Here is a 21,058-nt window from a genome sequence, read left to right as displayed (position 1 = left end):
AGAGCTGTCTCCCATTGGACTTTATTAACCAGACTTCTAAACAGCCCAAAGTCAGCTCTCCCAAAGTCCAGCTTGGCCGTTTTAGTGTTCCCCCTCCTAACTTCCCCTAGAATTGAGAATTCTATTATCTCGTGGTCACTATGCCCCAGGCATCCTCCAACCTTCACATCTCCCACAAGACCTTCTCTGTTCACAAACAGCAGGTCTAGGAGAGCACCTTCTCTAGTCGGTTCACTGACCAGTTGTGATAGGAAGTTGTCCTCCACACTCTGCCGGAATCGCCTAGACTGTTTCCTGACTGCCATGTTATACTTCCAACAGACATCAGGTAGGTTAAAGTCACCCATAAGGACAAGGGCTAGTGAGCGCGAGACTTCCCCCAGTTGTTTAAAGAATAGCTCATCAGTCTCACTGTCCTGATATGGTGGCCTGTAGCAGATTCCCACTACAATATCCGCCTTCATAGGCCCCCCTTTGATTTTCACCCACAGACATTCTACCAAGTCATCCCCAACATTTAACTCTAAACAGTTTAGACCTTCCCTTACATACAGGGCAACCCCACCACCCCTCCTACCTCTCGTATCCCTCCTGAAGAGCTTGTAGCCATCCATGGTAGCGCTCCAGTTATACGAGTCATCCCACCATGTTTCAGTGATGGCAACTATGTCATAGTTTCCCCGGATAACAAGAGCTTCCAGTTCCTCTTGTTTATTGCCCATACTGCGTGCGTTCGTATAGAAGCACGTAAGTTGGGCTTTCGACCCCACTGCACCCCTAGGGGGGGAAGCTTTATTTCCTGAGCTGTTATTTTTGGGGTTTTCTTTTACCTCTAGGCAACTTGTGTGTTGCTCCTGACTACACATATCACCCCCTACTATCACTGAGGCAGCAGGCCGAAAGCACCTGCCTACACTCCTTTCATCAGACAATGGAGGGCCCTCCTCGGCTGTTAATCCTCTAAGTCTGACAATACCCCCCACCCCCTTCACATCTAGTTTAAAGCCCTGTTGATGATCCCAGCTAGTTCTGTAGCAAGCAGCCTTTTCCCCCGTGGAGACAAACCCGCCCCATCCCTAGATAGAAGGTCTGGCATTAAGGTCAGCCCGTGGTTAAAGAAGCCTAGGTTGTGTTCCTCACACCACTTATGTAGCCAATTATTTAAATCCTTGATCTTTGTTTTCCATCCCGTGTCATGTCCCAAAGTCGGTATGGTAGCCAATTATTTAAATCCTCGATCTTTGTTTTCCATCCCGTGTCATGTCCCAAAGTCGGTATGATAGAAGAGAATATTACTTGGGCCCCCGATCCCTTCAACATTCTTCCCAAAACCCTGAGATCCTTCTTAATAAGATTCTTCAATGCTGATGAGAGACAGTCCTGACCTTCCCTGAGCAGCCAGGCCTCCTCCTGAGTGGGTACATCAGAATGGCATCCCAGCAACATGGGGAGCTCCCTTAATGTGGACAAACCCTTTGCCAGCCAGCCCTGCTGCCATGGCCAAGTGCACCACATTTGCCCAGAGTCAGCTGGTAATTAAAACCTGACCCTAGGAGAGAAAAAAAAAAAAAAAAAAAAGCCAGGAAAAATAAACTAAAGTGTTTATTTGTCCAATAACTATAGGTAGAATAGGATGGAACTGCACAAAGAGGTATGGTTAAGGATGATAGTATTTAGTTCTCTTCCTCAGACAGCTGTGGAAAGACAAGTGCGAGTCCCATCCTCCCCATCTCTGACCCTCATCACCTCATGGAGGCCATGCAGTTGGTGGGAGCTGGATTCACTTTAGACGAGCAGGGAGAATAGAGGAAAGAATTCCTGACCGTGATCTGGTCACAAGATTCCTTGGAAATGCAGCAAACGCTACCTGATTCCTGGCAAATCACACACACAGGTAATTGCCATTTTTAAAGGAAGACCTCTTCTGTAACTGCCTGTTTTGGAGGGGAAAGAGATATTCAGAGGATTGTGGTTCAAATTCTGGATAGCAACTCCATTTTTGGTCTGCTAGCAATGATTCCTGGTCTGCTAGCAACAAAAGGGCACTTGGGTTTATGGTGCACCTTAAGTTCTCCCTGATTGACATGGGAAAAACTGTTCAAAACTGTATGCCAGGATGGATGATGTTATTTTTCTGAACCCAGTGGCAGGGTATTCTCTTGAGATAGGTGGCATAACATCTGACTCATCTGCTGGTAGGGAGTGCTGCTAAGTGACCACAAGTTAAACAAACTTGAATTCCTCAGTCATGACTGAGGGATAATGAAGAAAGCTCCCTCCTGCTCTGCAAGTAGCTTCTGCAGGTGTTGGACATCTGGAATTCCCTCAGCTCCCAAGATCTATTAACCACAGAGAACAGATTGAGTAGATTATTGTGGTTTTGGATGACACAAGAAATCAGAGACCTTTCTGATGAACAAAAACTGTTTGTAAGTGCTAGCTGCAATCACTGTTCCCATGTTAAATGGCTTTTATCTAGTAATTACCACAAAGTCTTTGGTTTTCATGAAAAGTATATAAGCTGAACAAGTTACCTGGTCAGGATAGTCCACATAAAACACCCAAATAAATTCTCAGGCACGTGAGTCATTTATTTTATCATATGTCAGGAAAACAGAATATATGTATAAAGCTACATAATTCTGTAAAGATAACTTGTACTGAAATTCAACAAAGCATGTTATTTTTAGTAGTTGCAGATCATAAGTGGACATTTTACAGAGAAACCTACAAAAGTTAGCTGTACTTTCTGGTAGTAATTACTTCCCACAAATATGACTCACTTCTGCAATTTAAATGCAACGGTTTAGCGTCCCAAAATCAACAGTTTTATAAATAAATCTCTGAATCACAGACTGAATGCCCAAAGTGTTTAAATATTTCTTACTGGCCTGGGAGGTAGTTTGCATCTAAGGCTTTTACTTCATAACAAATTCTCAGCAAGCAGTACTGGTACCAAAAGGGAGTAAATACAGACAAAATAGGAAGGCTGCAGCGTGCTCTGTAGCAGGATAGCATAAACGAAGTTTTCCCAGTCTTTAGTACTTCTGTTAACACAAAGTGGGATTGCCAAATGTGAATAGGACTCAAGATGGAATTGTTCCTGCTTCATGGCATCCTCTTCTATGGAAAGTGTACCCGGAGCTGAGGTTGCCTTGTGGCATGGCTCTCCAGGCAAAACTGGGGGGCACCATTTCAGGTCTCCTGGGGAGGCAATGCAGATCCATAAAAAAATGCCAGCTATCTCACTGAAGAATGGTAATAAAAGAAGAGGCCTCTCTTCTCAAAGCTAACTCCCTGCAAGGCTGAAGAAGAAAATAATTTTACCTTCAGATCATGGGATTTTTTTATTGTGAGGATTATAGCATGAAGTTTTTTTAAATGACACAAGCTGCCCAGAGGTTTTTCGCCTCTTGGAGCGTGGCTGAACGCATTCAGGTTTGCTTCCCGACGTTTGGCACAGGAGGACCATGCGCTGCTGCCGCCGCCGTGCCTGCACCGTCCCGCCGGGAATCCCGCACACGGTGGAGGGAAGCGTCAAACCGCGCCGCTCGCCAAGTGGCATCCCCCGTCCCCACCGCCGCTGCTCAGAATCAGTTTCCAGCTCCTTCTGGGTTTCGCTTCCAGCTCTGCAGCTGTTCTCGCCGCCGGTGTGTCTGCCTGGAGCTGGCAGGACGCGAGGAAACACATCGGCTCGGCGATCCCCTGGCAGGAGCCGGCCCCCGCAGGAGCGCTGCCGGGGTCGCCGCGCCTCCCCGGGCATGGAGGGCCGGCTCCCGCCGCTCCTCCTCTCACCCCCGGCTGACCGGCTGCTCCCAGCCTGCGCGGTGGTGGAAGGATCCGGCCCGTGGCGAAGGTCCGGCCCCTGGCAGCGCAGGAAGTTTGCGGACAGAACTGGGCTGACGCAGCCATGCTGGCAGCCTTGTCTCCTCTAGTACGGCCGATTGGAAAGGGCGGGGGAGAAAATCATCTTACCTGTAGAGCTTTACCCGAAGGAAAATAAGCTCTCGCAGAAAAAGCGGGAATTTTTGGTGTGTCCTTGTGGGGATTCTTCTGGTTTCGCTGCACGTTAAAATCAGATTTTCCCCAGTCAGAAAGAAAAAAACAACAAACAAACAAACAAAAAAACACCACCACCTAATCACTCCCCTAGCTGAAATTGCTATACCAGCACGGCTTTCTTGACTAGAAGTGACCTAAATATTACTAATCTGATCAGATAGAAAAGTAGAAATATTTATACACGTAAAAGAATCATCATTTATACACTGGTAAGTTTGCAAACCCACCTAGAAGACAAGAAATTCAGATAAGCAGTTGAAACCTATAAACCTTCTATCTTTAATTAAAAAATGTCAGTTAAAATCACTTCTGAATCTGGGATTACTGGTGAGAAATTATATATCGTAAGTGACAGCACAGAACATGCAGTCCTTTTTATTTATATTTAATTAGAAAAAAATAAAGAGAAAAATGAAGAGGCAAGAGAACAGAAAGTTAAAGAAATAGGAGCTGAATAAAGAAGGAAGGAAAGGAGCAGGGACATTTTAGATGTCATTCTCTAGCAATTAATCAAATATTTCTAAAAAGTTCAAGTACAGACTCTGCAGCCTTATCTTGTTTTCTAAGTCTCGGTGTGATCTACAAAACAGCCAACTTCTGAGTAAATGAATTCACCTCTTGGCTGACTCATCCTCAGACATTTGCCTTTCTCCTTTATTTATATTTCAGCTACTATAAAATCTCTACTGCTTTGTCAAACCCACCTTTGTGGGACACGTGGAACGCTGCTGTTTCTGCTGCATGACCACTCGGAGACCTGCTGTACTCCCTAAAGCAGCAAATTCTCCACCTGTGAGTTTTTAAAATATTTTATTGGGAACAGGATGGATGGGGAAATTATATTCTCTCAACTTACCTCCAGCAATCGGAAAGCTTGATAACTTTGTCAGGCTTAGTTATATTCATTTTCATGTATTTTATCTAGAAATAGATACTCCTCTGATATTATGCAGGCAAAGATTAGAACAAAGCACATCTTTACATATATTGGAAAGCTCCGTTTTTGATGACTGTGCACAATATCATTTAATCAATTGCATAAAAACCCTACAGTGATTCCTTGTGAGCTGCAGACTCGTGTGTGTTGCTAGCTACTGCAACACTCACTTTCCACAGGCTACCAGCCCTGGTGCAGCAGGTAGGCACACGCTGCCTAAGATTATCTGAATTGATGTGACCGAAAAAAGAGCAAGGCCTCCTGATTCTCCTACTTAGATTTTTACACTATTCATTTTCCATAAAATACCAGTGCTTTGAAGAAAATGAGTAGATAATAATGAGGATAAGGTGGCATCATCTATATAGCATATTTTTTTCAGAAAAAGTCAGAAGCGGGGAGTGAGGTAGTAGAAATGAGCTGGAACTTAAAAGTAGAAAGTGGGAGATCATGAGCTTCGACTGACAACAAGGATGAAACATAAATGACACATGAGGGGTTTAAGCTAGTTGATTACAAGATTACCACAGCCTACCAGTCAGTGCAGTCCTGAGAACTGACAAACATGAACACAGGACACAAAATGTTATCACAGGATGCAAAAAATGTTGGTAGGGCATAGGAAGAATTCAAGTCCTTGTCCAAGGCATCGGTGACACCTCTCCTGACATCTTTCAAATAAGTAGGTTGCTCACATTCAGAAAAGACAGTCAAATTGGGATAGGTGCAGAGAAAGGCTACAAGGTTAAGCAGTTTATTTTATAAGTAAACTACCTTATGAGACTAAAAAAACCTGCTAAATAAAGACAAAGAGGAGATATGATTGCTCTCTTTAAATCTCTCTTATTGATGTTATCGATGCTGAAGGGAAAAAAAAGGGCACGGATCTAGAAATGCTGTGACAATGAAACACATTTGCAGAACTAAATGGGTTTGAAAACCCACACTGGCTTTTCTGAACAATGCTTGAGAGCTGTGCAGGCACACCAGCCTTCCCAGAGCCACGTCAGAGATCTCGGATGGGGCGCAGATAGGCCCAGTTAGCTGGGTCTAGAGACGGAGTGTATGGCAAAAAAAGCTGTCAGATTACCAGTATCTGCTGTGCCCGAACTACCTACCTATTCCTGTCTATTCCTTCCCCTTAGTCAGTCTTACAAAGAGCCTGAAGCCATGTGGGTACTTTAATAGCCTACAAATGCTGCCCATCTACTGCTGAGTCCCTCTCCCAGAGGGAAGCAGGTTTCTCTTAAATAGCCCTGGCAAAGACTATTTATCCTCTCTTGCATCATGAGTCTACGAGGTGGAGGTAAAGGGTGCCTAAAATATAACCACCCCAAGGCTTAGCCCTTCAGGGAAGAGAGCTGAGGTACAGCCTCCTCTGCCACTCTTGCAGATCGTAGCTGCTCTGCCATCCCCCCCACACCTCACCCCGAGAACCAGCAAGTCGCTAAAGGTCACGTTTCTCGTCGTCGGGGACAGGGACAGGGAGTTCCTGCGCAGGTTGTGCCCTAGGCGTAACTGCAGCTCAGCACCCTCTGTCCTCGCCCGCTCTCACCTCCCTGCAGAGAGGCCAGGTGTAATTGGGTTCCTATTTTTGCTCTTGCTACAGAGTGCCTGAAAAGGAAGAAAATTTTCTTCACAGTGAAAAGAGATTTGAAAGAGAAGAAATGCTCCCAAGTTGACTCAACTCAGTGACTCTCGTGGTATGCTCCTCATACGTGTTTAGACACTTAATGCAGGTGCTCTGAGCCTTCCTCCTGGTATATTTGCCATTCCGATGCTCTGTGTAGATGTTGGTCTTCTGCTTGGGATCACAAACGTTAAATGCTTCAGGTGGCGAGCGTGCTGTCCCGGCTCCGGCTGCAGTGACAGAGGGGACAGCTACATAACTGACGGAGGCAGGAGGCTGGCACGTCATCCTGAGAACGCAATGCGAAGCCGTGAAGAAAATGGAGGCTGATTAATGCATCCACAGTGCAAAAAATGGACAGTGATTGTCCTTTGTTTCTCTATTTGTGACTTTGCAATGTGGATTTGATTACAACAGCCTGAACTCAGCAGATTTCCTCCCTGCGAACAGTGGAAAACATTGATGCTCTATTACAGAGAATTTCTGGGAAGCCTGTTGCACGTACGTATCAACAACTACTTGCTTGGATGTTTTTTATTTAATAGGGTTTTGAAACGCATATGGAGAAAATTTCTGCTGTGGTGCATTTAACTCAGAAATGTGCCGTGCCTGGAGGAATAAGCTTTTAGGAGTTACAATGCTTTTGTATCTGGGTAAAGCGTGCTGGTGCATGGATGTGTATTTGGGCTCTTGTTTTATCATAACCGCTGGGGCCTGTGGCTGGATTACACCTTGCTGGAGAGTTCAGCCTGTGTGTAGGCAAAGCTCTGTGTGGAACTTGTGTTTTCTAGAATTTTTTGCTCAAGGCCTTGAGTTTTATAACATTTTTTATGACGTTCGTTCTTTGGAACAGTATCTACAATATGTTCATTTTCCTTTTACTCCAAGCTCCAGCAATCATCCTAAAATGGCATTACATAACATAGCACATCTGGCCTGGAAAAGGACAGTTCAAATGTTCTATATTTGGGTTGCGATCATTATTTTAATGTAGGTCTAGTGAGGGGATTTGAAGATAGATAATGTCTCTAAAATTTGAAAAATTCTACCGTGTCCTTTTATGGTATTTGTTTCAATTGACCTTTATTTATTTCCACATCACAGGAGAAGCCCTTCAGAGCTGACACACAGGAGCAACACGGAGTGCAAGCAAGATGTGTCTAGAGTCTGCAGGGACCCAGTATATCCTGGGCTCCTGGTTAAACGAGTAGGAATCACAGCCCTCGAACCCCACAGCATTTGGTTACACTTAAATTTCTGATGACTTGCTGCCTTCTTACAAATAGTTTCTGAATTTCCTAGTGTGCAGTAGCAAGCCTGAACACACAAAAAAACAGGTCAGTGTTATTCAGATACTTTTTATTTCAAAATAACGCAATGTCTGATGCAATTCACTTTAAATAGCATGTCTTCAAATTATTGTTTTAAAAGCTTCCTTAAAAATTGTTAAGGGACTTTTCTATTTCCCTATTGAAATTCACAGCAGTCTTTTCAGCAAGGAAGAAACTAATCGGGGTCCCAAATCTAAAAAGTCTTTACACAGACAGTTAACCAAAATAAAGTTCAATACACATGTTAAGTCTTTGCAGGAATCAGACTCAGCTAACCATAAAAGAGAAGTTATAAAATCTGACTATGCCATCCAAAGCACAGAGCAAACCAAAAAAAGTGAGACCATTTAGTAACTTATCTCAATTTAATCAAGTTGCAAGCACACGAAGTACTCATTTCTCAGCCAGCACTGTGATTTTCAGGTGGGAGGTAAGCCTTCGGGATAATACCAAACAGGTCTCAAGTTATTTAAAAGTGCATATCCATTATTTATAGCTGAAGTATTTCTCTTGTTTCACTTTCCATGAAACTCACGTTTGAAATTTTTACAGGCTGAAAAAGCACCATTCAGCCTGGTTAAAGAGCTCACTTTCACAATACAGACTGAAAAATACAGCGCACTCACGACACAACAGGTAAATACGAGGGACAAATGCATGCACACTACAGGTAAAGCAACAGATCTCACACTGGGAAACAAGAGGGGGAACTGAAAGAGAAAAGACTGGGAAGTAGGCAGAAGAGGAAAGGAGACAAGAATAAGCACCAACAACCTGAGTCAACATGAACAAGAAAAGACTCCCTGAAGGGAAGAGGTCCCTTTCTCATGACTTCTCTGTTTATTGACTCAAATGGAAGAAGATAGATACCACATTGTGGACCTCTTTTCTAATTAGCAAACAAACTAAAACCTATAATTAAAACATCTGATTTAAAGAACACATGAAAAGCAATCTTACTGTTTTGACTGTGACCTGTTAGTCTGCTTTGAGTTTTTAAGAAGCTCAGTATCAGAGGTTATGGAACAGATGGAAAAAAATAATGCCAGCACATTTTTTCTTCTTAAGCTAAATAATAGGACATGCAGTAGGTAGATATCACATAAGTGGCAGACAAAACCTTGATTTAGATTCTAGAACTTGTAAGCACCATACACATTGCGGTTTTTAATTACTGAAAATCAGTATCATACTTTTAGTCTGAAAAAAAAACCCAAACAAATCTTCCTAGATTATTTTAAGATGCAGCAATATGTTAAACTTGCATGTCAAAAAAGTCCCGGTTCATGTCGTTTATTCTTCTATGTCTTGTATAGGAGGGATGCTTTCAGCATGCTGTAAATCAGTTGCATATCCAATGTCATTAACCCTAACATAGTCTTCAGGAAGGTTTTGAAGCTCTGCAATGTCCCTGGTCACGCTCACAGCTTGCAGCGATCATGACTAAGTTGCCTACATACTCTCACCGGATTTCGTAGGTCCAACGAAGCCACAAGAACATATGTGTTTGCACTGATCCCACACTTAAGCTCTCTGCAGGAAAAGCTGCTCAGGCTTGCTCTAAGCCTGCAGTTAAATGGAAGAGGACAGATAACCTCTAGGGCCTGACCCAGTATCCACCAGCGTCTCAGGGAGTCTTGGCAATGATGGCATCAGCACATCAGTCAGGCCCCTTGGCGTTTAGTGCACACTACACCCAGCTCTGAGAGCTGTTTCCAAACCAGGAGCAGTATGTCTCATTTAAAGCCTTTTGGTTTGTGATCTCCAAACACTCCCACAGGAAAACAGTGAAGTGTCAAAACCCAATATCTTAAATTATTGACGTAAGGAGTAACCTGCGAAAGAAAACAAACACATTTGCTCTCTTATAATGAAAACAAAAGATTGGCACTTCTTCTGTAAACAATAGTAAGGCTGTTTTTTTACCCGTAGTAATGTAGGTTCTACACCTTTTTATTTCTTAGAAGATTTTGTTCATGACAGAAAAAAACTAATAGGGGGAGGGATATGTGGACAATTAAGATCGGACAGGATTTTTACTTCAGGAGAGCTCTAAGGAAGCTTCAGAACCAGAGCCTTTGACTATAGCACATCAATAATATCCCTGTTTGGTAGCAACGGGCTGGATATTAAAACCAGACATATAACGGAGAATGGAGCTAAGATGTAGAGCTATATACAGATAATGTCAATTGATCTCCACTGACCAAGATCCTAAAATCATATCATCTTTACTCATCATAGATGTTTTTATTGATATGGTTAAAACAATCAGGTCCCAAAGACCATTTGGTAATGCCTTCTAGGAAAACACCTAGGAAGAAGTCAGTGAGTCAGAGGGTCATGTTTTCAGTTTTACAGTGATGTTGAAGACAAAATTCATTTATAAGAGAGAATAAAGTCTACACTTCTGAAGTTTTGTCTATATTAGGGAATTTTACTGGTAAAACAGAGAAGCAAAATAACTTTATACATTCCACCAGCTAAGCCCCACTAAAGTTAAAATTGCTGGGAGGTTAAATATGTACATATTTCTGCTGCCTTTCAGCATTTTTACTGGTGGATCAATCAAGAGTTCCTCAGTGGGCTAATTCTGTCCCCGCTTTGGAGCATGCTCAGAGTAGATGGATTTTTTACTTTTTTTTTTGCACATCTATGTGCTAAATTTGCTGAGATTTGCCACAGAAAGCAGAAAGATTATCCCAACAAGAGAGTGACATCTTTGCTAAATTTTAAGCAAGATGCTTAGAACTTCTCTATATGGTCAAAATAATGTATTTTTGCTTAACTGCTTTATAGATACTGATGAGCAATTTGCTGAACTTCTCGCTCTTTCTCTACTGCATCCCTCTCAAAAAGTCAGATTGCAGGAAATGTCCCAAAAAGGAAACTCCTGCCTAATCAGTTAAAATTTAAACCAACCTATCATTGAAATTATAGCCAACTAAAATGTGCCTCATATAATGGAAATGTCAGACATCCTTAATTATAGGTCACCATCAGTTCTGTCGACAGCAGAGTAATTTTAGTTTCATCCATAGAAATGAACGGAGTTCAGGGGGGAAAAAAATCGACTTATTAAATCCGAAATCCAGACTGCACCTTCACTACCGCTCTGCATCAGGCCAGCCGAGCAGCTACAGAATTCCCACCCCGCTTGTTTGCTGTGGTTACACAGTCCTGTATTATTTCCACTATCTCTCACACAGAGCCAGAAGAACTTGGAAGATGAAAAGATTTTTGCTTTCAAATATTTTCCTTTTAAAAGCAGAAAGCTAAGCGTAATTCTATTAATGCATTATTATTTTGGAGAGACTGCTGAAGTCAGGAAATTCCAAGTCAATGCTATATTATATTCATTGTGCAGATGTACCACTTTATATTCCTCTTTTCCTTGTTAAATATAACCTGTGGTGGCGTATTTTTTATTACAGAACATGCAGTGGGACAGTTTCTGCAGCAATGCTGGAATCACCACCCAGGGGAGATTAGTTACATCTGAAAGTGGATGGACAAAAATGAAGTGTAAAAAATGGCTGAAAGCAAGGCAGTGTGTGCCAGAGAATGAAGGTCATACTCCACTGGACTTTCACTTCGATGGATTCAAGACACTGCTCGTTTTCAGAAAATTTTCTGGGAGGTCTCCCTGATGTCCCACTACAGGTCACTCTGTTTTGGGTTTTTTTTGGTGTGGTTTTTTTTTAATACTTTGTATCAAAAATTCCTACTGAAAATTCTGGGGATGATTACTATTTCAAATATTAGGAAATTCTCTTTATCTGTGCTTCACTGTTTTGGAACACTTCATTCTAAAACACTTGGGAATATAAAGTAAGGATATTTAAAATGAGAGAGAAAACAAAACACCAAAAAACCCACCCCAAAACAAACAAAACAAAACAAACAAAAAAAAACACCCAAAGAAAACGCAACCCAAGAGTTCTCAAGGTACTGACACCGATTTGAAGCCCAACCTTGTCTTCCCAGACTTAGGTCATCATCCTGCCTCAAGGCTCTTCCTAATTGAGGATCCTTAATTACCGGCTCGTGCTTCAGAGGGTCTCCAGCCTGGTCTTGCTGCTTTGTTCTGCCGAATGGGCGCTAATGGGCGCTTTCCCCGCGCCGCAGGGAAGAGCAGAGCGGTGTCGCGGGGCTGCGGGCCGGGGCCGGGCGGGGGCTGACCGAAACCCCGCCGAGCCTGATCCGCTCCTGAAGCTGTTGGCTGCCAAGCGCAAATCCGACGAGTTTTCAGAAATCTCTGGTTTATGGCTCCTCTAACCAAGCAGGAATTATACACTAGAAGGTAGATTTTTTGCTTGCCATTTCAAGCCTGTTATTAGCCAGCATGCTGCCAAAAAAGTTCTTTTGCTGGACTTTCTCCCCAAAGATCATTTTTACTTCTCTTCTTGTTGCTTCTTGCTGCCTTTTCATGAGCAGTTTTGCAGGCTGTATGCCAATGACGCCCACTTCCACCCATCCCTCCTTCCATCTGCAAGGCTGACTCCAGACAGTACTACCTACCGTTACGTTTTGGGCAATGGATTTATTTCAGCTGTGTCACTTCAAGACAGGATCGTAACTGCTTTTTACTTTTTACTGCCCTTAGGTGAACGAAGGGCAACTACAGGGTGATTATGCTCAAAAAGTTGCATTGAAGCACTCTCATAATGATACAAACTGTTGCAAAATACTAAATACACTGAAAAAATAATCAGATGCCATGTATGTCAATTAAGGAAGGAGAAATGGACACTATGCACCAGCAGCTGTGTGTATAAAAGATACATGATGCTGGCAAATCTTACAGGGATGCCCACTACAGACAGCTCTGTAGGGACTTGCTAGTGATTAATAGGTCACCCCAAAAATCCTTCTCCAATAAGAGTCCTGCAGATGAAATCAACAGGATTGAAACTGGGTATGGCCTGCATTTTCAGTTCTCAGGTGCCGTGTGTCATGGGTCTCTCCTTGTATTTTTCCTGGCTATTCAAAGGAAGAGGCTATGAAAGCACTCCAGCCCTCCTGTTTCCTTCCATAACTTTCTCAGATCCTCAACTGTAATTAGGACTCCCAAGGGAGAATTTGCGTTCACTTAATGCTGGCTTGACTCAGCAGAACGTGGTGAGGCACCAGCCAAAAACCTTCTTGTGTTCATCTCAAAGAGCACTGCTTTCTGGAGAACAGCCTCCTCTGTCTCTTCTTTTAAGTGCCTTCTGTAGATTCCCACTCTGGGAACAGCTGGATAAGCAGCACTGTCAGGTGAGGGGGGAACATGCTCCCAGTGATGGATGCACCGCCAGCAAGCAGAGCGGCTGACAACTGGTCAGATAGACTCTGTTTAGGAAACACATGGCTAGAGCTTGACAGAGCACCAGTGAAAATTTCATAATGGAAAATGATAACAAGGAGATTACCTTTGCCCTTGTGGAATGTGATCTAATCCCTAATGGGAGAGGCACGGAGACAAACCTGACACTCTCTTCAATGTATATCTTAACATATATAATAATTGATGTATCTTAATCTTTGTGCATTTTATTATTATAATTACATTTACCCATGTCATTATTATTAAATGACTGCTCCTTATTATTTGCTGCATAACACTAAGCCAGTAACGTCTTAAACTCTTCAACTCTCTTTAGACAGGAAGGTTATATCACTCAGCATCTAGTGAAGGAGTTTAGCTTTCATCTCATACTGCTTTGCATCTTGCTTCAATATGTGCTGATTAAATATGGCAAGCTAAAATATTCTTTCCAATACTGGAATGATGTTTTTCTTATAAAAGGGTCCCAGATGGTCAGATAACAGAAGAGAGGTCTCTTACACTGAAATGAACAGTAATTTAAAAATTGGAGATTACTAGTCCCTAAAATCAAATGGCATCTTCTAACAGGAAAGATAGAAAAATGACTGCTACATCATCATCCTGAAATTTATACTCTTCCTGAAATTTATACTCTCAGGCACTGGATTAATGTCCTGATATTAATTAATTCCTATGTTTTTTTTCCGAGATCGTATCTGTAACTAGGAGGTAGGAAGGGCTCCACATAGTCTGGTGATGGATTGGGGTCCAGGGAGCACTGGATCCTCTTGAGAAAGCGTGAGCCTTCCCGTGACTTCAGGGAAGTGATGGATCTCTGTAATGAAACAGCATGCTTACCTTTCATAATCTCAAAAATACAGGGAAAGCCATATGGCATGCCCTAAAATTAGGTATCACTTAACATAGTACCTAATTGTAAGGCCACAAAGCCTACAACTGCTGGAATTGGGCGTAGCATGAAATGTCAAATGCAGATTTAGATCTGAGTAGGACTGCAAAAGGAAAATTAAGTGTCTTTGATGTTCTTTTAATTGAGGAAGAAAGAACTTCCTGATGAGTTTGTTGAGATTCTGATGGGGAAGAGCAAGAGGTTTACAGAAATCTGAATCTTTTCCCAGTAGTAAAGTGGAATACAAAGTACTTGGAGCTTTTCTGTTATCTACTCCCCCATACTACTCCCCCTCAGAGATGCAGAGATGTATATCCCTAGCTGGTAGTTGTCAACACAGTAGATGCTGTTGGAACAAAAAAGTCTGAATGAATCCTCAAACACTCTTCTTGGTCAAAGAATTTCCCATGTTGTGGTTTTGGCTAGTTTCTCAAAGCATTTGGGAAGCCCCCTCTGATGAATGAAATACGTCTGACATGATGTATGACCTTCCACATATTGCATGTCATATAAGTCAAAGTCAAGTGTAAGTATCTGCCTAGAACTGTCTTCCATGGAAATTCCAAGATTGTCTTTGAGTGAGGTTTGCATAACCTGCATGATTTGGATTTGAGAACTATTTTGAACACGGAGGAAAGATTTATTAATACATTGCCGAGTGACACCATCTTCTCAAGGCTCAAGAAGAGATGGGATAATGTAGCTAGCATAATATGGCATAAAGATTAGAACTCTATGACTGGAAAGGGAAGCATTAATATTTCCAGTCTGTAATGTTGCCATGCATGCTAGATATAGCTGGAACAGTTGAAAACAGCATTGATCATACAAGTGGAAATGGTAACATCTTCAGCTGCTTCAAATAAATGGGAGAAAGACTCAGTCTGCAGCTGCTGGGCCATCGTAGTACTTTTAATTTGAACTACTGCTGTTTTCAGTTTGCTAATACTTGGGGATTTGAATGGCAGCCTTGGCTGTGGTAGTAGTAATCTCTTGGGGAAGGATGGGGCAGGTGTGGGTATAACCAAAGGATCACGAATCTAGGCCAAGCCCCTGACTTTGTGACCTTTCCTAATCTTTAAAAATAGCTTTATGCTATTTTAAAGCATGTATACAAACAGATGCAATGTAATAACAGATATATACCATAAATGTTATCTAAAATTGCTTTGCCTATTTTCTAATATTCTGAAAGGTAAGAACAGCTAATGAAGAAAGGCACCCTGAGCTCTTGCACAGTAGGACTTGAGAGATGGCATTGAGTAGCAAGCAAGAAGAAAAGAATTTACATAAAATATTTCCATTTCAGTTTAGCCATGGGTTTTGCTCTGGCACACAGGTGATCCCTGGCTGGCTGGATACTCTGTCTAGGATTTTCGTCTATGCATGAAGGATGTCTTGTTTGCTGAATTTGGCATTTCACTCTAGGTAGTCACAGCAATGGACAGGTTGGTTGGTCTGCTTTTTTTTTTTTTTCTTCAGTCTTGCCCAAGTCAACAGAAAGAGTTACCCATCGCTATACTGCAGCAAAGTGGCTGGGAAAATAACACCAAAACCTTAGGATTCAGTCTGAGGAGAATGGAGACTCAAGCAATGCATATGTCTTTAAAATGCCATTTCAGAGGTTGTAAAACTAATGTAGTGCATTACTACTAAAGAGAAAATGTGACTGTGATTTAGTCTGATTCAGATTAAGACTAGACTGCAGTTAAAATGTCTTGAAAGACTTAAAAATAGTTGTGCATAAGCTACTTTTCATAGGGGAAATTAACAGTTGTTGCAAAAATAATTTTTCAGACTTTCTGGAATAAACATTTAAGCAAGCAACAATGTTAAGATAAAAACATCATAGAATCTATAAATACTATTTAGGAGCAGAGCAGTCTTTATGAAGCAATCACCAACTAAAGACAAAGCAGTCTAAGGTGAAACATGCAAGTAAGTACAATCCTGGATTCATAGTGAAAAATGCTATTGTAGTGAGGAGCTTTTCCATTTTGCAAATTAATCTTACACATAAAATTAACAGTAAATCCCATGGAGTTCTTGACATTATTTAGAATAAATGCCATGGCACCAAAGCACTATTATAACAATTCAGCAAATTTCTTCTGTCCTTTTCTTAAAGATGCTGCCATGACGAATCCAAATACAAGCACACCTGGCTGCAGGAACAAACTTTGAGCTTTTGAATTATACATCTTTGCAGAATAAGGTTTTCACAGTTATCTTCTCTATTCTAACACTGCCCAAATGTTTTATAAACATATGGCTGGATCACAAATACTAAAAAAAAAAAGCAATTTTTTTCATGGTATAACAAATGCTTTTGTTGCCTTTGGTGTTCTGTGATTTATGGTACATCATGTGAAAATCCAGAGAGCTGGCACAGCCTCATCAGGGAATGGTGTCTTAAGATACTTGGCAAAAAAGACACCAGTTGCACATAAGGCAACAAATTCTAAGACCTTTCACCCTACAAAACTGGGAGTAAAAGTTAGAGCAGAGAGATGAAGTCATCTCCATAAGCCCCAACAGCCTCATGACAGGACTAACTGGACTGATGTCAAGAGTAAGAGATGAGGTGGATTCATCTCACTTAAGTTTATGACGCCTGTGAGGTATACCAGGCTCTACTGACTAGATCCTCACTAACTACAAAGGCAGTCCAGAGGGACTAGCCCAGACGTAAAGCTCTACATAAGGCAGCTAAAGTCCTACGCATGATCCCCTACTACAGTCATAGAATCATAGAATCGTTAGGGCTGGAAGGGACCTTCAAAGGTCATCTAGTCCAACCCCCAGTCACTAAACACAAATTAGTCATCGCCTGCAAAAAATCAACTGCTTCAACAAATGCCTACCAACAGCTACTGAAACAGGCAATGAATCTTTTAATAGAAATAAAATTACCTAAAACACATCAAATTTTAATTTTATTACTCCAGATAGCTTTTGTATTTGCAAAAAAAGTGGTCAGACAAGATCCTGCAGGCATCTAAATCCAAACAAAGCTCTCCATTACTGCTTTCAGCTTCTGGCTAATCCTAGTTACTCAGGATTTTTCAGTTAAATTCTCCCTGCACGTGAAGATATGCTTCTGGTCATCCCTACAGCCACCTAACTCTTTGATCTACCTAACCACCCGCAGATCTTCAGGCTCAGCTTTTCTCTACTTGGCTGCACTGCAGAAACTGACTTGGGCCATTCAGAACATGCCCTGTGACCACATGAAACGTTTGGTCTAATCCATCTTAAATATGAAAGCCCAGTAGTCACTGAGTTCCTCCAGGATATTAAAAACTATGGTCTGACTCTATCCTCTCCTCAAAGAAATCTGAATCATCAACATTCACCAATGATGCCAATTCACCTTTCTAAAGACAACAGTTCAGGTGGCCCTCATTTGTACTGATGAATGGTTTTTGTTTCTATAAAATACTTACAGTAGTCATTGAAGTAGAGAAAGATTATAACCTAACAACCAGAACATTTGTCTAAGTGGTGAGAGGAGTAGAGAGTATTTCAAAGTACTTTTCTTAAGATAACACAGGGGCTCTTGTACCTACAGTTAGTCAGCATCAATAAGAGAAAACAAGAGTTCTTCAGAATATCTAAAGCCCAGTGATTTAGGGTACTGCCCACCATAGACATCTCTGTTCAAACCTCCCCAGTAAGAAGAGGGAACCTAATGAAGGGAATTTTCAAATCATTTGGTTCATGGAAACCACTGGACCACCTGCTCTGCTTGTAACAATTGCTCTAATCCAAGCTTTTAATACTTGGGTGAAAAAGACATTTTCTATTTGACCCCACATAAAATCTTTTTAAGCTTTTATTTCCACAAGGGAAAAAAGAAAAGTTTATTGTTTGGATGGATCCAAACTAGGCTTTCCTTGTTTGATCTTGCAACCAAAAATTCCTGATATGCATAGCCTTACCCAAGAATCATAATCCCTTTCCAATTCTTTATCAACACACGATCATTCTCACACGGAACTGCTGTTCCCTGCTCCAGTAAACTAAACTCAGATATAATTACACTAGATTTTACACAGCTCTATAGTGCCAACAAATTTGGCCTGTGCATCTGAGTTTCAAACATATTATTGCCCATTTTAACACCATATGTTTCTATCTACCAGGCAGACCCTTACCTTGCCAAACAGGAGAATCAGACCAACTATGCAGAGTACACCAGAGCTGCAGTTCACATCTCAGACAATAACCATTATGGTATCTGTGTTTATCCTTATGGCACTGAATGATGATTTGTTGAGGTTTTTTAAGCAAAATTAGACTTCTAATTGTATGTATTTGTTTGTTTTGGTAGATTCTCATATTCTTTTTTGCTAGTTTTCTTCATGTTAATTCTGTATGTTCAGAATACATATTGCAAGCTCCAAAACTATAGCAGCTACAATACAGCAGCATTCCTTTATGTACCAACAAACATTTCCTGCAGAAGTACTATGCACTTTGCAGAGAGAAAAAAAACAAAAGACAAATGAGAGATAATAAATGAATAACATCTAACATTAGAATGTGTTCCAGCAATTAAAAAACCCAAATATAAATCAGAAGAATATGCAATGAAATAATTAAGAAATCAATTTAAGTTGGGGTTTAAAAAGCTGAGTGACCCAGCTGTACAGATATCGTAACAAAGAGAATAACTCCTAATGAGAGCCAAATGAGCAATTGCACAAAACTGTGAGACGGCAAACAGCAAGAGGGCTGGGGAGTAGAATTAAATCAGAAACAGAGTGTAAGTTACAGAAGGAAACAAACATGAACCATATGGGAAAATATTCACAATACATTAGTGTTTAATTAGATAATATAATGGATAAGGCCACTTGTGCAGAGTCATCATAAACAAAGATGAATGAAAAATGTGCTACTAATAAAACCGGGTAATCTAACTGCACTACAACGTAATTTGATCAGTCACAAGTTCAGATGTAATTTAAAACAAAAAATAATATTTTGATATAGCATTTTGCTACTGCATCTAGTAGTAGAAAAGAAAGTATTGAAGTAGACATTCTCAACTAAAGTTCCAAATACTTTGAAAACAAACAAAAAAAAAATCATAACTGTTCACAATCCAATGCTTGTACTGAAATTTGCATTCCAATTCCATTTTGAACATGCAAGATTTGCTTTTTGGATGAAGAATGTGGAATGACCTTTTCAAGTTTTTTCCTTTTCTAAAATCATTTTTTGCTTGTGTGAAGGCTCTGAAACAGAGATCACATCTAAACTTAAAATTAGCATAAGAATGGAATCGTTAGGTCCTGGTTATGTTTTCATACGTTTATTTTATACAGCATACCAACCTGACATAAGTATCAGCACAGGTTAATTGCTTTCAAGAGAAAACATGTAGGGCAAAAGGAGAGCAAAAGAAACAAAATGGTTTTGAAGGCCTTTGTGATCTTCACAAACACTTTTCTTAACAAGGAGATTTTTGAAAAGTCAATTGCATATACGTAAGTCATTATAGCTATATATAGCTATATACACATTGATGCTTTATGGCAGTTTACATCCTTATACTTCAGTCTTTCAAGCAGGTACAGCCTTTTCAAGTCATGCAAGACATGACAATTTATTAGGAATCATAGCTTCAAGCTTTAAATGAACAAATAAATTCATGGTAAAGTACAGAAACAGAAAAAAAATTAAAAGCTGAGGAAAGTGGAAAAAAAGGGTTATTTCTCTTGATAAATATTTACAAACTCTGCTCGAAGTGAATGTGCAAATTTCAAGTGGCTTTACCATTTTTTTGAGACTGTACAACATCCCAGGGTACACCTTCAAAACTTATTAGATTCACTTGGAAGCAAAAAGAGAAACTGAAAGACCATCTGGAAGGGCACTAAAACCGTATGTTGATATCTCAAAAATCCAGATTTTATTCAAGATTAGTTCCTTAGCTTGCTGCAGTCAAGCTGCATATTTCTGGGTCATTGTTCTCCTAGTAAATCTTTCAACTACAATTTCTATACAGGAGCAAAAGCATATTTCCAGAAAAGAAAATAATCATCAATTGAAAAGTAAATTTCAGGAACTGACATTCCCAGAAAATACATGGAAGTGAAAATAAAGTTTCCCTAATGGAAATCAGAAAAAAAAAAAAAAAAACCAAAACAATCTCCACAAACCAGAAATGAAACAAGAAACAATTCACGGAGTCATTTTCCACTGTAAATTCATTCAACTAAACAAACACCATTAAATCTAGAACAGTCAAGATAGGATGTGAAATTTCATTTCATAAATGTGAAAAAGGAGTAGGCATACAAACAGAGGACTGCTTGCTTTTACTTAGTAACACATACTCAAGGGATCATAAACCATAACACAACATACATGAGTATTTTTAAAACAGCAAAAACTGTCTGTAATAATCATTAGCTGGTTTTCGAGCATCCATACTCTAGTGTGATTATCGCAGTATTTTAATTCTTGTCTTCAGAAAATGGAAATAAATTTCAAAAAAGGTGAAGTACAGCAGCTATGCAATCTGACATTTCCACTACATCATGCTTATTTAGGTTGCCTTAATTCCCACACAAATTATGTCACTAGAGACAAACTAATTGTTATGGATGACCACTGTCTTGGAATTCCTCCTTTAAAGAAACATATTCTCAAGCCTGCCACATTTAGGAGGATGCAGAAAATATACTGCTTTGCTGAGATTTTTGCAAATCATTACATTAATTAATTTCTGCATCACTGACTGAAAAGTCAGATTGAAAGCTGTGCCCCATAAAGAAAAACAGGATTTTTCACTCTTGCAGCATAAACCAGTTTAAATTACATATACAATGTGCTCATATGATGCAGAACACTACAAAGACAGCAG

This window comes from Tauraco erythrolophus, chromosome 7, assembly GCF_009769465.1.
Source record: "Tauraco erythrolophus isolate bTauEry1 chromosome 7, bTauEry1.pri, whole genome shotgun sequence".
NCBI lineage: Eukaryota > Metazoa > Chordata > Aves > Musophagiformes > Musophagidae > Tauraco > Tauraco erythrolophus.
This window is presented reverse-complemented; position numbering follows the sequence as displayed.